This window comes from Vespa velutina, chromosome 17, assembly GCF_912470025.1.
Source record: "Vespa velutina chromosome 17, iVesVel2.1, whole genome shotgun sequence".
Taxonomy (NCBI): Eukaryota; Metazoa; Arthropoda; class Insecta; order Hymenoptera; family Vespidae; genus Vespa; species Vespa velutina.
In genome coordinates this window covers 2,607,789-2,617,788 of record NC_062204.1, presented here as the reverse complement: position 1 = coordinate 2,617,788, position 10,000 = coordinate 2,607,789, and the positions used below count along the sequence as shown (strand labels likewise).

The following is a 10,000-nucleotide window of genomic DNA, read 5'->3' as shown; positions in this document are numbered from 1 at the left end:
CCCCCCCCAGTCATCTCCCCTCCCGCCCAAGAGAAGGGAACTTACAATTAGGCAATTTAAATCAACAGTTCCGATCTCCGACGTTGACGTCGATTACCATTTTTCGTATTAGCACCGGTCACCCTTCACCCTCCCTTACCCTGCACCCTCTCCCTCCCTCCTCGTCCCTTCTCTTTCTCTCTCTCTCTCTACTCTTCTCTTACTCTACTCTTCCCTTAAGAAAAGAGGGAGGATGGGCTTTACGAACTCAAGCTCCCTGTATTTCTTTCTTGCCTACCGAGATACTCCTCTTCGTGCCTTCCTTCAATCTGCTTCCTACGAGGTGATACATTTTTTTTCCTTTTTTTATTTTATTATCTTTTTCCTTTTTTCTTTTTTTTACTTTCTTTCGTTCAGAAAAGATTTTCAATGTAAATAATTGAATTATTTCTTTTGTTGTTCCTTCTTTTTTTCCTTTTATCGTTAATTTTTTTTTCAGATATCGCACGTGATAGCGATGAAAAATGACGACGACCGATGAGATAATTAATGAATTAATTGAGATAAAAATGAGTAATCAGATTTTGATTAATGTTACGATAACATTAATGGGACGAGAAGTATCTGTAATCTTAGGAACGATCGTCTCTCTTAAACAGGAGTGAAATAACAAAATATATCTCTCCGATGATTAACTATTTATTTCAGCGAGACATTTAAATTACATCTATTTTCTTCGAGAATAATAATAATGATGATGATGATGATGATGATGATGATGATGATAATGATAACAACAGTGATAATAATAACAATAATAATAATAATAATAATAATAATAATAATAATAAGGATAAGGAAATCGCCTTTGGTATTACCTACAAACAAACAAATAAACAACTTAACAAACAAACAAACTAGAACTCGCGCGTTATTGTACGTTGTTAAAGAAATTATATATTGGAGTATCTGATTTCTTAAAATCTTGAGCTACATAAAAGTGGTAAGCAAGAGTAAACAAAAAAGGATATATAAAAGAAGGATGTAATAAAGTTACTGAATAAAGGATATTATCGTGCATATATCGATTGAAATACAAGGAAGGATCGAAGATATAACCCCTTTCTCTGATGTTAGAGAGAAGAAGCCCGAAGGTAAAGTCGTTGTTCACTATGTTTATATTCACCGTTGGTGTGTATCTCTATTCGATGGCCTACTCCTCCTACTCCTACTACTATTCCTCCATCTCCACCTTCTCTTCCACTTCCACCTCATCCTCTTACTCTTCCTTCAGTTTCTTCCTGTTTTGCTTCCATTTTCCTGGAGATCTCGTTCTGCTCTTCATTTTCTGAATCCTACCAGGCAGTGGTCAACAACACACACCGGTTGTGCTGCTGCTGCTGCTGCTGCTGCTGCTCTTACTCTCCCTTTTCTTTACTCTCTATTTCTTCTTCTCCGGTTCACTTTCTCTCCGGTTCCGCATCTCTCCCTACTCTTTCTCTTCTCTTCCTTTTTGTCTTCTCTCTCTTTCTCTCTCTCTCTCTCTCTCTCTTTCTCTCTTTCTCTCTTTCTTTTTCACTCTGTCCATCTGTCTATCTCTTTCTGTCCCTTGCAGCTAAACAGTAAGCAAGAGTAGGTGAAGCAAGAAGAGATCCGGGATGATTTGTAAACTTACAATCTTAGCTTATACACTTTTCTTCTCACTTTCTCTCTCTCTCTCTCTCTCTCTCTCTCTTCCTCTTTCATTTCAATATCTGTTAAAGATTCATTGAAGAATTTATGATGATCACTTTTTTTTTCTAGGGAAGTACTTACCTAGTCAGCTGTTGTGTGATATGAGATTATAGTTTTGTTGTTCCTTTTCTTGTTCTTTTTTTTGTTTTGTTTTTTCTTTTTGAATGATTTATCTTCCATCAATATTTATCGAATGTTACTTTCAATAATGTTTTTCGTTTTAATGATTTCTGTTCTTTTTTTCTTCCTTTTTTTTTTTATTATTATTTACTTTCAAAATATATATATATATATATATATATATATATATATATATATATATATGTATATCTGAAATGATTTCTTTTGTATGATAATCGATGAATATTATTTTTAAAAACGTTCTCTTTTTTTTTTCGTTATGAACAACAGGCAACAGGAAGAAGAAGAAGAAGAAGAAGAAAAAAAAGAAATCGAAGAAGTTTTTGTCACGAATTGGATGAAGAAAATAAAAAGTATAAAGGGAGAGTGTTGCATCAAGAGGACCTTGACATCGAGTGGTTATCAGCTTGCTTTCTTCAATACTACGCCATTCTCCACCTCCATCACCTCCACCTCCACCTTCTTCTCCTTCTCCTTCTCCTTCTCCTTCTCCTCCTTCTTCTTCTCTTTAGAGAAGAAACGACGCTTTGGAGTAGCCACACGTGCACGTTCGCGTCGAAAGTCGATGCACACACGTTGCATCGTACTACGTCTTACCATACTGTACCATTACTACGCCCTGAGTCTTGGGATGAGAAGGTGAGGGAGAAGAGGAAGAAAGAGAGGAGGAGTTCAGAAAGAAAAAGAGAGAGAGAGAGAGAGAGAGAGAGAGAGAGAGAGATGAACAAACTGGAAGAAGAAGAAATGGTGGGGAAAAAGGGAGAGAGCGGTTTTGCCCCTTTTGCCAGTTCTGCCTTTTTTTCTCGTCCTCTTCTTTCCTCATCCACCATCCTCTCCTCTTCCTCCCCTCCCCCTCCTCTTCCTCCTCCTCCTTCTCCTCTTCTTTTTCCTCCTACTCCTCACACTCTTCTTCACCATCCTTGCTGTAAGACAGGGACGGACCGACAAGGAATGACAAGAGAGAGATTTTACATATTTCTTTGCTTAAATTTAATTTGATTTTTTCTAATATATATATATATATATATATATATATATATATATATATATATTTCATAAGAATTATTTTATTTGTTAAAAAGATGATGAACAGACTGATAATTGTTTTGAGTGTTTGATTGTACAAAAAAAAATTTATAACACACTTTTGAAATTATATTTTATTATCTGTTATTAATTCTAATAACTATATATATATATATATATATATATATATATATATATATATATATATATTTTACAGAATGGGGAAAAAAGAAGAATTCTTAAAACGGTGAATCTACTGGTCTATCTACTTCCCATTACTTGAGTCGTCCTGACCGCGTCACCTCCTTCTAGAGAACCACAAAGTCATCCCAGCCCAGTTGTATTCCAAGTTTCATCTTGACACTTCTCCCTCTTTATACCATGGAGGATTTATCTTCACGCCATTATTGATAACGATTATAACGTGCCTCTTTATAGAACGATAGGAATTATTTGCGAAGACAACAAAGGTGGCATATATGTACATACATACATATGTCAATATTTTAAATATATTATATACAGGGTGAGTCGTGTAAAAATTATATACAATATTATTTAATAACATAAGAATACTTTTTAACAGACGGAATTGAGAAAAATTTTGTTATGTATCAAATATATATTATTAATTTAATAATATTATATATGATACAAAATGAGTCAAATAAAACTAGATATAGTATTAATAGTCACAAGGATGACATAAATATATGTCGATATTTAAATATATCATATACAAAATTACACAAATTAATCAAGATACAAATATTATTGAACGGTTTAAACTAAATTTTTAATTAAAATATGTATTTAATTTTCAGATATTTCTTGTTATATATATACATATATATATATATATATATATATATATATATATGTACATCCTATGTATATGTACATCCGATGGAAATGAAGATAACTCAAATGTCACCGTTGTAAACTGTTATACGTCTAACGTTCATGAAGATCCGTTACACTTGACTCCACTTTTCATTGGCTTCCTATCCGTATTCTTCTTCTACATACATAGAACGAATTTAACTCGGACGACAAGCAGGTGACGAGTCAAATTACGGAAGTCATTGAAGCACTGTGGTTATGAACGTACAAGTTATACGTCTCTTGAGAGAGAAAGAGGCAGAGAGACAGAAAGAGAGAGAGAGAGAGAGAGAGAGAGAGAGAGAGAGAGAGAGAAAGGGAAGAAATGGAAGACGTGCCACAACCACATCCGTCGTTACAGCCGGCTTTGCATTTTCTTTGGAATACACGAGATTTCTTTTGATATTCACCCTTTTCCTTATTCTCTCATCTTCATGAAGAAAATGAAATACCGATTTTATCCTCGTTATGGATATCTCCTACTATAATAATAATAATAATAAAATTAAATGTTTTGAAGATTTGAGGAAAACAAAATTGATCGACTTATGTAAGTTATCAATTGTTTTTATTACAATGTAAAATATTCTATATTAAATATTATCGAATGATCTTTACTTTTATTAAGAATAATGTTGTTTCAAATAAATTCAAGATATTCAAAGATTCGTACAAAATTAATTATAATAATTACTTTTTTATATAAAGGAATGATAATCTGAAAAGATCTACAATAAATAACGTAGGATATTATGAATAATTGAAATAATAATAATAATAATAATAATAATAATAATAATAATGATGATGATGATGATGATGATGATGATGATGATGATGATGATGATGATGATGATGATGATGATGATGATGATGATGAATGAAGAGAAAATGAAAGCCTTCTAAAAATTAAATTAAAGAACATTAAATCAATGTGCTCTTTGGCGATTGAATAAGGGAAAAAAAAAAAGAAAGAGAGAGAGAAAAAAAACATTGGCCAATTTTTTTCCCAATCGTTTCATACCAATTTATCTGTTACAAAGCGTTTGGGACTATAATGTATCTCTCTTTGATCTTTTATTTCTGTACTTAACAAAACCGGTAATTACCGTAATGCAGCGACTCGCCTTAACCGTCCGTAATTTGCATGCCGACCTTTGATCGCGTCATATATTCCTGGCGATGCATTCGATAGCGTGGCAACTATTTTTCCCCGTTTACGAATTAACGTAATTGCATCTATGGAGAGTATAAAAATATCTTCTCTTAGTAAAATTGTTTACGTGAATGCGTACATGGAATAGAGAATGAAATATAATCCTTTTGCTTTTTATTTGATAAAATCAAGACAAAAAATATTTTATTAGACTCTTTCAGAAAAAAAAAAAAAAAATGAAATAATAATAATAACAATAAAATAAAAAGAATTAAATTTTTGAATCAAATTTTAAGAAATTGAAATCGATGATATAAAATACAAAAGATGATAAGCTGATTGTAAATAATTAAACAAAAAAAAAAAAAAAAAAAAAAAAAAAGAAGAAACAAAAAATATGTATATATTACAAGATAAATTGAAATTTTCAATATACAATTTGATGATCAATTAAATTTCAACAATCAATGAAATCAATTATAAATTTATATTATATGAAAGCACAAACGTATAAAGTTTATTCTCTGAATAATTAATTTATGTGTTTTAATATCTTTTTTTTTTTACAGATGTAGAGTATCTGAATTTCGTTTATTTCAATAATATTTAATTTAAGAGGCTATTTTTGAAATATGATAAAAATGATGAAAACACAATGTATAATGTACTACTGCGAAGATGAGGAATAATAGAAGAAGAAGAAGAAGAAGAAGAAAAAGAAGAAGAAGAAGAAGAAGAAGCAAGAAAAAAATGACAAAATAAAAAAGAAATAAACGAAGAAGTTGGACCAAAGTTTCAATCGGATAAGGTACCAACGAAATAAGTTTAACACTTCGTATCTCCCGTTGCTTGAGCGAGATCAATTACATGGGTCGTTCCTTTTCTTCAGGTCCCCGATCGGTGTATGTATCTGCTTCTTGCTTGCTTGCTTGCTTGCTTGCTTGCTTGCTAGCTCTACGTCCCTCGTCTTCGATCGAACTTGAAGTCGAACTCGTTCTCGACAAGAGAGTAACATGAAGATGCGAAGTAACCGGTGCTTCTTCGATACGTTTGCATTGAAGAAGAATAAAAAGAAAAAGAAAATAAAAAAAAAATAAAAAAAAAAAAAGAACGGAAATGAAAACGAAAATGAAAACGAATAAGAAGTAGGTGGACCAAAAAGATAACTGAGAAAATGATCGACGAAGAGATTAAATAAAAAAAAAATAAATAAATAAATAAATAAAGATACAGTAGATGATAGTAAAGAATCGTCGTTAGAGAACGGAATCTCCTTGAGGTGACCTTGAAGAAAAGTGACGAACATTGTCCAAACAGTGCGATAAAAAATTTTATGAGACAAAATTGAAACCCAATGTAAATTATAGATAAAGCAATTGATTTTCTTGAAGGGAGAGGGGGGCAACAATCTATCTCGTGATCGTGACAATAGTTGAGATATACCAAACAAAAAAAAAAAAAAAAAAAAAAAAAAAAAGAATTGAAACATTCAAGTATCTTAAAACATATTTTTTTCTTCAATAGAAAACTTTCTTTGAAACTTATTTTCCATCGATGACACGAACGTACTTCATTCGAAAATCTTTTCCTATTGATTATCATTAAAAATGTCGAACGAATGAACGGAATCAAGGACATCTGACAACGATGATAAAGAAATATTAAAGGGGGAAAAAAGAAAAAAAAAAGTAAAAGAAGACAAAAAATTAATCGTCAAATAGCTACTAATTTCTAACTTGTATAAAAAATTATTGAATACTTAATCTACCGATTAGAAATCCGTGTCAGTCGGCATAAGGCACGAAGGTTTGCACCTTACATCCCTGGAGTCTCTTCTTCTTTTTTTTCTTCTTCTTTTCTTTCGTCTTCTTCTTCCTTTACTATATACATATATATATATATATATATATATATATATATATATATATATATATATATATACATATAATATATATATATATATATATTTTCTGTCTTTTCTCCTCTGCCCTCTCGAGCAATTCAACGACCTATCCTTTTCCGTTTGCCCTGAGGGCCTGTTTTCTTCCTCCTTTTTCTTCCTTATACCCGTTGCTCTCTTTGTACGGCGTCACGGTTGCTCTTGTTGCTGCTCACATTCTCTCTTTCTTTATCATTCTCCCTCTTTCTCTCTTTCTTTAAGAAGTAAGAAAGAAAGAGAAAGAGAGAGAAAAAGAGAGAGAGAGAAAGAGAGAGAGAGAAAATACGGTCCTCTTCGAGAGATGTTCCCTCTTCAGTTCCTCTCTCGTATACTCATCCAGTTCTTTTCCTCTCTCTCTCTCTCTCTCTCTCTCTCTCTCTCTCTCTCTCTCTCTCTTTGGATCGACCAGTTGCTCCTTTTGTTTTTCACTAGTATGAGTGAGTGAGAGACAGAGAAAGAAAGAGAGAGATAGAGAGAGAGAGAGGGAGAGAGAGAGAGAGAGAGAGATGGTTGGCTAGCTATTGAAGAGGGACTGGAAGGACTGAAAGAGTACACACAAAAGAGAGAGAGAGAGAGAGAGAAAGGGAACACAGTTGAGCGAAGCGTGTCTCGACACGCGAGATGCTGGATCGGATTCGACCCACGGATCCGGATTCACGAAAGTCTCGATCTCTTGGATCATTCTCCTCGGTTCCTTTTTCTCTTTCTTTTTCTTCCTTTTTTCTCTCCTTTTTCTAATTCTTTTTTTTTTTTTCTTTTTTTACTTGTCTTTTCTTTCCTTTTCTTTTCTTTTCTTCGATTTGACGTTGACAGAAAAAGATTGTTCTCCCTCTCTCTCTCTCTCTCTCTTTCTCTCTCTCTTTCTATCTCTTTCTAAACTTATCACATGTTTTGTATGAAAATCATTAGATTTTATATATCAAGGTATGTGATGTCAAAATAATCTTGAACAAATTTTTATTTATTTTATACAAAGACAAAAATAAGAAATGAATGATTCAGTATTATAATCTATAATATTTCAATTGATATTCAATTGTGTGTTTTGATAATGATATTGAACGTTATTGTACATTTTATTTGGACAAAAATGATGAGATAAATGATTGGGAACAATATAATTCAGTATTATCCTATGAAGATATTTGTCATCAATTTTTTATTGTTGATATGAACTTGTTTACAGGTACGGAAATGTCGATTAAAAATCAATAAATGTCGATAAGTTCATCAAGAAAAGAAAGAAAGGAAAAAAAGAAAAAAAAAAAAAAAAAGAAAACGAAAAAGAGATACAAAAACGTAAGTAATTAGAAAAGTTCGTACGACTTCCCTTAATTTGAACTTAATTTTACAATTAATAAATATTCATTATTAATTTAAAGAAATCCTTCGAGGTATATTTGATCAATCAGATCCATCATAATTACTAAATAACCATGTTAGATAATATATTTGAAATAAGGTAACTAATTATTTTTGGAGAGAAAATGAGAGACTCCCAAACGATATTATTTTATCCACAATTGTTTGTTGTGTTGTGTCTTACACGTAAAGACAAACGTGGCACACCACACAGTTGAATTTGCTTTGGACCTTCGATAGTGTTTGTTGTGTGTGTTTGTTGGTAGTACCAACAGCAAGAACGTGAGCATCGAACAGGAGGAGAGCTAGGAGGAACCGGTTTAATCTTATAAATTTGCGATCGAATGATCTCTTAAGAAAGAAAGAGAAAGAGAGAAGAGATTTCGCATACTCACCTAGTTTTCTACCCCCTTTTGCCTGCTGGTCCCATCTTCCTCATCTCGCGTTACCATTTACGGCTTCACTGAGTCCACGTGGTTATCGTGTGTTCCTTTTCACTCTTTCTCTCCCTCTCTCTCTTTCTCTTTCTTACTTCTTGAGTACTCAACACGGAGTCTTCGAAGTTACCAAGCGATTCTTGAGTACGAGTTAACCACCTCGTTTCACCACTAGACTTTTCTTCTCTCTCTCTCTCTCTCTCTCTCTCTCTCTTTCACCCTCTGTATGTACGTCTCTGTCTGTCTTTCTCTCCCTTTCTCTCTCTCTTTTTTGCCTTTTATTTCATCCTTTCTTTATTTCCTTTCTTTCCACCCGCCAAATCGTAAATTCAGGCGACTCGTAAATTGTTACTCCTTTTTTCCTCTACCTTCCTTTCGTTTCCTCTCAAACACCCCTCTTCTTGCCTTCTTAAAAGAGAGAGAGAGAGAGAGAGAGAGAGAAACATAGAAGACATGAGGTTTTGTGGTATCGCTGTGGTATACATATTTATGGATTGTATTTATCACATTGCATTTAACTCTAATTTCTTGCATATTCTCTTCCTTACAAATTCTTTACCTTTCTCTCTCTCTCTCTCTCTCTCTCTCCCTACATATATATTATATATATTATATATTCATTATATATATAATTATATATATATATATATATATATATATATATATGTATATATATATATAATTAAATACTATTATATATGTCAGATTAAATAATCTAATCAGAACATTCACAGTGAACATTTCTATTCATTATGCTCTATCTCTTGCATCCTTTTAGAGGGTACGGAGTCAATATCAATGAAGTTGTAAACAATCTACTACCTCTTATCTATTCAAAGATATCAGAGACTTTTAGAATATATGGAAAGAGAAAGAAGGAAGATATAGATAACAAGGAGAGGATGTTGAAGGAGAAAGGAAGGGGAGGATAGATCATTTAAAATTCTAATTTTCATAAAATAAGAACATCAAGTAAGTGTTTAAAATTGAATTCATTAATGTTATATCTTTATCATTGGAATGTCCCTTAAACTGATATCAATTGAAATTTCACCATAAGAGATTTGGTTGAACTATTGTAATGTCTGGGTATGGTAAAGAAAGATGGGAGGGTTCCAGAGAAAACGATCGAGAGATTTCAATTCATCTGCCTAGCACGTCGTTGCATTTTCTCTCCATAATTCACGATCATATAAGTATAGGAGAAGACGGTTTATGGGAGAAGGGATGATACAAAATTCATATCACGTTAGTTTAGTATGGATGGGGAAGAGTCTGCGTTGGAGGGTTGACGATACTCAACTTGAATGTCAAGTTTTCTTGATGAGAAACAAAGAGGATTGC

General features: G+C 32.5%; 4 long non-coding RNA genes across 4 annotated transcripts in view; 2 read left to right on the top strand and 2 right to left on the bottom strand.

Annotated features, from left to right (window-relative positions):
- LOC124955100 overlaps nt 1–3,636 on the top strand; it is a 9,597-nt gene extending 5,961 nt beyond the window's left edge. The window contains exons 6-8 of the long non-coding RNA XR_007102757.1: nt 479–1,133; nt 2,125–2,493; nt 3,098–3,636. This is a non-coding gene — a long non-coding RNA (uncharacterized LOC124955100). The remainder of the gene's footprint in view (nt 1–478; nt 1,134–2,124; nt 2,494–3,097) is intronic.
- On the bottom strand, nt 663–1,954 carry LOC124955102. Its single transcript, XR_007102760.1, has 2 exons — nt 1,795–1,954; nt 663–1,733 (listed from the first exon to the last, which is right to left on the bottom strand). It is a non-coding gene; the product is annotated as an uncharacterized LOC124955102 (long non-coding RNA).
- Nucleotides 3,637–3,723: 87 nt separating the features above from the next.
- LOC124955103 lies at nt 3,724–6,398 on the top strand. Its single transcript, XR_007102761.1, has 3 exons — nt 3,724–4,312; nt 5,488–5,726; nt 5,808–6,398. It is a non-coding gene; the product is annotated as an uncharacterized LOC124955103 (long non-coding RNA).
- Nucleotides 4,609–6,798, bottom strand: LOC124955105. Its single transcript, XR_007102764.1, has 3 exons — nt 6,687–6,798; nt 4,872–5,001; nt 4,609–4,664 (listed from the first exon to the last, which is right to left on the bottom strand). It is a non-coding gene; the product is annotated as an uncharacterized LOC124955105 (long non-coding RNA).
- Between the last annotated feature and the right edge of the window lie 3,202 nt (nt 6,799–10,000).